This window comes from Musca autumnalis, unplaced genomic scaffold (assembly GCF_047663935.1).
Source record: "Musca autumnalis isolate F117 unplaced genomic scaffold, ASM4766393v1 scaffold_4, whole genome shotgun sequence".
Lineage (NCBI taxonomy): Eukaryota > Metazoa > Arthropoda > Insecta > Diptera > Muscidae > Musca > Musca autumnalis.
The window spans coordinates 31,362,723-31,369,310 of NW_027411977.1; positions in this window are offsets into that span (position 1 = coordinate 31,362,723).

Genomic DNA, 6,588 nt, shown 5'->3' on the forward strand with positions numbered 1-6,588 from the left:
TGGTGAGGAATATTTTTTGGGCGATATTTTGTTATCTGGAGAGTATAGGGAACAAGTAAAAAATAATCAGTCGGTTTTGCCGACAGAGATATACCCTTAGCCTATGTGAATTGAAACTTTCATCTACGGAGAGATCGAATGTATTTAGAGTCTTTTCAGAATTTTGTGGCTCTTTTTGGACATTTGAACTTGCCCACAAAAATATGGATTACGATTGAAGTTCAAAAGAGTTGCGGAAGAGGTACTTAAAAGAATGGACCGACATAGTATATTATGGAAGTGGATCTTATTTTGGGAGTCATATCTTTTCGATAGATATCGCGCCCACTAGTCATTTCAGTGGGTCATCGTATAACATTCGGACCAGTATGCCAGGAAGCATGGACTTGTCCACGGAAAAGATATTATCGCTTTAAGCAGGACCATAACGAACAGCATCGGTATACATTTCTAAAGGATCTTCGAACAGACCCTAAACTACACTTAGACAAAAATGTTCAACTTTTGTTGAAGACGTACCCTAAGAAGAGGACCTATATGGGCCATTTTAGAAGTTAAATTAAATTTGGACAAACTATTAGGAGATCCAAAGTTTGGACCAAATTGGTTGCCCCTTCAATGGTATGTACCATTTCAGTGACATTTTTAAATATTGGGTGAAGTACCGGAAGTTGTGAACCGGTATTGCCCATCTTCGAACTGAAACTAAGTTTGAACAAAATATTACTAAGGTCAAATTTTGGAGCAAATGCCATAGGGGGTGTTTACACCTTTCCGGCTGTTTTCTCAGGAAGAATGGACTTGCCCCGAAAAAAATTTTAACGTCGTAAAGGGAGCCGCAAGGACAACCTACTGAAAAAAATTTCAAAACGATCCGAGGGGTGCACTTAAAATTCACTTTATCCGAATTTTGTGTAGGAGGTACCGGAAGGAGTGGACTGATATGGCCCTTCTTCGAACTTAAACCAAGTTTTGACAAAATATTACGATACCCTTTGGTACGAATCGGGTGATATGTTCGAGAGGTCTCGCGCGCACCAGCCAGACAGACGGACGGACATTGCTAAATCAACTCCATATTGTCTGAAACGAATTTCGTTCAAACACACTTGGGGTCTAAAACCGTTATTTCGATGAGGCGCACAATAACTCTCGAAAGGATTAACCGATTCGAACCAAATTTTGCACTTCGTAATATTGTCAAAGCTTAGTTTAAGTTCGAAGATGTAGGTCCACTCCTTCAAGTACCTCCCTCACAAAAGTTCGAAAATGTTCGGAAAATTTGTGCACACGATAACTCTTAAACAGAGTAACCGATTTGTTCCATACTTTGCACATCGTGAAATTTCTACCAGACATAGATGATGTTTCAATATGGTCTCTATCAGTCCACTGCTTCGGGGACCTCCCACAAAAAAAATTTCGGAAAAGTTCAGCGTAGGTCCTGCTCTCGAATTGCTGTGATTTTTGTTGTAGCAACTTGAATTTGCTGTCCTCATTACGACGGTACAAGTTTTATCAGGGGCAAGTCCATACTTCGTGAGAAAATAGCCTGAAAGTAGTAAAAATCCCCTATGGCAGCATGTGTAGTGGTTGGAGCGCACGATAACTCTCGAGAGGATCTGCCGATTCGGTCTAAAATTTGGCCTTCGTAATATTTAAGCCCGAAGATGAGCAGGTACCTCCCCCACAAAAGTTCGAAAATGTTTGGAAAATTTGTGCACGGATTTGGACCATACTTTGCACATCGTAAGATTTCTGGGAGACATAGATCAGGTTCGAATATGGACTATATATGTTAAATTTTTCAGGTACCTCCCCCACCAAATTTCGGAAAAATGCAGTTCAAGGCCTGCTTTCGAATCGATTTTATCTTTCTTGTAACAACTTGTATTCGCTGCCGCCATTACGGCGGTGCAAGTTTTTTCAGGGGTAAGTCTATACTTCCTGTGAAAATAGCCCGGAAGCTCTAAAAACCCCTAATGCACAATGCGTACGAAAACTCTCGAACGGATCAGCCGATTCGCTCCAAAATTTGGCCTTCGTAATATTTTGTCCAAACTACGTTTAAGTTTGAAGATGGACACTATTGGAGCGCACCTTCCGGTACCGGTACCGTTCAAACTTCAGAAATGGTCGATATCGGTCTTCTCCTCCCCCACAAAAGTTCAACATTTTTGTTTAAGTGAAGTTTAGGATCTGTGTGGTTCTGTTTAAGAGATATTATGTATTTCGTGTCCACAATATCTATCGAAAGGAATGACTCCCAAAATAAGATCCACTTCCAAAATGGACTATGTCGACCCAACCTTCAAGTACATCCCCGGCAACAATTTTTAACTTTTTTTGAAGGTTGTGCCCTCAATATCCCCCCCTCGAAATGGCTGAAATATGGTATTTAGTCTTCGTTAGGGTATACAACTTTCCACCTGGAACTTGTCCAGTATACAGTTGCGTTCAAAATAATAGGAGCGCCCATACAAAAAAAGAAAATTGTCAAAAAATATGATTAAACTTACCCATTTTGATTTATTTTGAATTTGTTTAACATTGTTGACATCCCAACAGTTAATTCATCAGCAGAAATGCGGCAATCTGTTTTAAATTAATTACTGTTTACACCAACATTATAAATCGTGTTTAAAGTTTTTGTTCAAAAAATAGGAGTGTGGAAGAAAAAGGACGATAAAAATAGCTTTAGTTGAGTTTAGGATCAAAATCGTCAATATTTTAGTTAACAGTAGTAAATCCAATAGATTTTATGAGATTTGACTGCTGTTTGAAAACAAAAGTTCTTTGGAGGTAGCCAAGAAACAGGCGGTTGTCCTTGCAGAAATTGTTTCCATAAATTGAGCACTTATTGGGCAACTCAATGGATTTTGTAGACAAAAGCTTTAACGATTAGATTTGTTTGATGCTATTTATGTTATCTCTAACAATATATAATGATTGATATCCCATAAATTTGTGTATTTTGATCCTTGAGCCAAGTTTAAGGACTGTTTACATTAGCCCTTAAGGCCAGGATCGTCCAAAAAATCGTATCTATAAGGAATTTATTCCCCTAACCAAATAATATTTAAAAGTCCTTAGGATGCTAACCTTGTATATGCAATCAGTTTCGCTTCTATTCAAAAAATGTTTAAAACGTGAACGGTTGAAATGTATTTTGAACCATATAGTGATAGGCAGGCTGGGACTGCACTAAGGTTGGTATACGCCGTAATATATTTTTCAATATAAACTTACGTTTTTCACTCAAGAATACTTCATTTAGGTTATTTTCATTAGAAAACTGTTTATTATACGATGCAAAACCTAATAAAAATAATCTTAGACCAACTTCAAAAGTGTGTCTTTAAAGTTTCCTTCTCAACAAAGCGTTTTGAAAAATGTCTCATATGTGCCAGTCATCCAATTATTCAAACATGAACCATATAATGAATTCTGCGTGCAGTTAAGATGCTAAGGGCCTCAAAACATCACTTGACTGAGAAATTAATGCCTTATAGATGCGCTTTTTTTAACCGATCCTTACGTAAAGAGGTAACGGAAACCGGCTTTAAGTTGGCTCAAGGATCAAAATACACAAATTTCTGGGATACCGATCATTATATATTGTTCGAGATAACAGTCAGAGCATCAAAAAACTCTAATCACTAAAGTTCTGTCTACAAAATCCATTGAGTTACCCAATAAGTTCTCAATTTATGGAAAAAATCGCTGCAAGGAAAATCACCTGTTTTTATGCTACCTCCAAAAGAACTTTTGTTTTCCAACAGCTATCAAATCTCATAAAATCTATTGGATTCACTACTGTCAACTAAAATATAGACACTTTTGATCTTAAAGTCAACTAAAATTATTTTTATTGTCCTTTTTCTTCTGCACTCCTATTTTTTTGAACAACAAATTTGAAGGCGATTTATAATGTTTGTGTAAACAGCAAATAATTTAAAACAGATTACCACATTTCTGCTGATGAATTAACTGTTGGGATGTCAACAATGTTAAACAAATTCAAAATAAACCAAAATGGGTAAGTTTAACCATGTTTATTCGACCATTCCCTTGGTGTGAAAGAGCACTCCTATTATTTTGAACACAGCTGTATGTCCACGTCTTCTTATAGTCCCCATTGAAGGTTGTGGCTTTAAAAACCATGAAATGGATGAAATTTGGTTATTGTCTTCGTTAGGGGTATTCAATTTTGTCGGTATAGGCTCACGCCTTTTATACAACGGTACCTCACAATTTTCGCGATTTTGAAAATTTGAAATGACTGAGTCTCCTTTGGGTGTATTCAACTTTCCCCCCTAAAATTTCTCAGTATAGGTCCACGCCTTTATATAGCCCCCATAGAACAGTACCTCCCGAATTTTTGTGTGTTTGAAGGTTAGTCACATTGTTTTACCGAAATTGCTTAAATTTGATATTTTGTCTTTCGAAAGGAAACTAATTGTTCCATTTTACTTCAATACAACTCGTGGTGGAGGGTATAACAAGTTTGGCCAGGCCGAACTTATCACCATTCTTATTTGTTTTATCTATATCGGTGGTCCTAAAAACAAAATAATATTTCTTATTACCAAATTTTAGATATGGCGATATAATATCCTTACTAAATACTGTATCTTGAGATCGAAAGCGTAATGAAAGCAAACCACCACACTGTCCTAATAAATTTCTCTTTCAATTCATGTGAATTTTTTATGGCTCAACAGAAAGTGGAATAAAAGTCCAGTATTATTTTATATGCAATTTGGAAAAAGATAATATTTTATTCCATTCTTTCCCTTACAACCGAAAACAAGTAAGAGAGGAGTCACTATTTGTTAAGAATATTCAAAAAAGGAAAATACCTTTCTCATGGTTATAGATGTCAGCCAGAACCGTTGCGAGGGAGTCAAATTAAATATAGTTTTCAATATGATTTACTGTGTTGCAGATATCGATATACCTAATTATGAGGGGCATTAGGAAACATTCTGGCCTAGGCAACACGCAGTCATTAGAAATTTTTTGGGAAGTTTGACAATTTTTAGCCTAAGCGTACTCAGGACAGTTTGACATACGACCATGTTTTGGGTTGTTTACAGTGCCTTGATTGAGACACCTTTAAGACATGGTTTTTGAACACTTTTACAACATCTTCTGGCGACGAAAATCGTTGACCACGCCTTTTTTTGATGTGGGTTCCTAGTCAGAGTTGTGAGGCAGATGACCCATCAATTCCACTTTTTGTCCGTTAAATTAGGCGCTGGTTTGAATCGATGAGTGAGAGCTCGTATTGTCATTATGCGAAATGATCCGTCTTCTCTTGTTCGTTTTTTTTTAATTTCTCAGGAGATTTCAGGCAAACAAATTGCAATGTAACACTCAGAATTAACCGTCCTACATTTCTCAAGCCACATAGTCGCCACACGCTCAGTTTTGCCGAGGAAACACGCGACCATTTGTTTCGAAGGTATTCTTCCATGAACAACTTTCGTTGGATTTGGCTCGATTTCGAAGACCCAAACGGTCGATTCTTGTTTTGTTTCGGACTCCTAAGCATAAATCCAATATTCGTCGTCTGTGACGATCTTATAAATGTTGTTTGAAGCACCGCGATTGTATTTATTCACAATTTCTTTGCACCAATCCACAAGAGCCTTTTTTGAGCGATTGACCAATTTTGCTGGATCTGCGAGAAAATTCAATTTTGCGGCCAGGTGTTCATGGAATATCAAATGTTAGTTGGTGGAAGGAATGCCCAAGGGTGCCTCGATCTCACGGTATATAACATGGCGGTCTTGCATTATCCGTTCACGCACGGCTTTATTTTTTCTAGCACAACGTCCGTCAATATATTTAAAGTGATTTTTTCAGGTCCCTGTAAACAACCCAACACAGGGTCGTGTGTCAAACTGTCCTGAGTGCGCTTGTTGCCTAGGCCAGAAAGTTTTCTAGTTCCCCTCGTACAAGCAATTCGACCGGATGCGGCTGAAACCTATAAATTTTCCAAAATTGACAAATTTTTTGAAATGAACTACATCCCTTGTAGACGTTGTTTTATTCCCCGATACGATTTGTACCGAAAAAACGAGCCATCGCTTTAGATCACGATTCTACAATGCTTTATTGACTTTACTTTAGTTATTCACACAAGACTTCAGTTCAGTTAGTTTACACTTTACTTCTTTTCTTCCACTTATGGTTTAAAGCTCGCGGTTTAATAAACAACTAAACTCCCAGCCGCTCGTTTCTCGTATTTATACGTACCCGCTACTATATAGACTGTTCTAGTCCCCTTAATCTGGGAGGTTCTACAATGTTCAGGCGAAATGCTAACCAATTGGCAAATACACACATGTATGCATATAAAAACAGACCGGCGAGTAAATAAGGGAGAGGAGAAGGGGTTACAAACATTGATGTACACGCCTGCACGTTGTCGTAACAACAGAGAATAACAAATCCAAATGAGAGCCATGTCAGCCGTTGTTTAACAAAGGGACATTACTCTCCCAACAATTCTCTCTCATTTATTTTGGACATCAATGGTTACAATGTCACAATGCGAATTTTTCCATTTGTAATTTGATT